Here is a 1,034-nt window from a genome sequence, read left to right on the forward strand (position 1 = left end):
GGCGTGGCTTCTGGACTCTTAGGACGCAGGCATAATTTAAACAGCATACCTCCAAAGTGACCCAAAGCAGCTTTATTTTGGCCTGTCTGTATGCAGCCAAAACCTCTGATAAAGAAGCTGCTTTCACCCAGGGCCCTGTTTTCTTCTCATCTTCTGTCTAACTGTAGAGTTTTTTGTATGTTTTTTTTTTGGCTATCCCTAGTGTTAGGATGTTCTTTGTATGGTGATTAATTTTGTCTCATAGATTCCCAATAATTAGCTTTACAAGGGCTTCCGGTTTCTGAGTTTGGGTGTGTGTGTGTCAGAACACACAGAAATTTTAGTTCTGAAAAAAAGGACATGTCTGAGAAAGGGACAATGTATGGCACACTTTGGTAATATCTTGCAGTGCTTCAAGGCAATGCTTTCACTGTACATTTTTCCAGTCTTACTCACTGGATGTATATTCCCACTGCTCTTTTTGTTTTTTTCTTTCAAGAGAAAATCCATTAAGGTGTTACTGGTAGGATTTGTCCCATGTTTTCAAATGGAAACATCCTTAGTACGGTACTGTGTTTTTCCAAATAATTATAAATATAAATTAGATCTTTCATTGGATCAAACTGCACATTTTTGAAGTGTTTCCTGTAGTTACTATTTGTGCAGATTCTGAGTAATCTAGACTTGATCACTTCCCAGCCACACAAAATCCACTGTCCTTTCCCTGTTCAGCCTTTCATCTGGGTAGCATTACATCTTCACTGTATGAACATAGGTACCTTTGAACCTGTTGTAAATCTTGGTCATAGCAAACTTCGGTTAGCATTAGTAGAGAGAGTCCAAATTGTTGAAGGGGGAGGAAGAGCTAGGAGAGAGTTGGCATTATACCTATGTTAATCTCCCTCTCAGTAAGAAAGCATAAATATAGTTACACTGCAAAAGAAGGCAAGATTCTTTATTTTGGAAGATTGGCGAGAAGCCAGCCAACATGCATGACTTAACTGCTCTGTTGCAGGAGGAATCCTTTTAGCCAAGTCCTGCAGAGACCCCTGGCA

This window comes from Sceloporus occidentalis, unplaced genomic scaffold, assembly GCF_023333645.1.
Source record: "Sceloporus occidentalis isolate IW3139 unplaced genomic scaffold, rSceOcc1.0.p SCAF_3, whole genome shotgun sequence".
Lineage (NCBI taxonomy): Eukaryota > Metazoa > Chordata > Lepidosauria > Squamata > Phrynosomatidae > Sceloporus > Sceloporus occidentalis.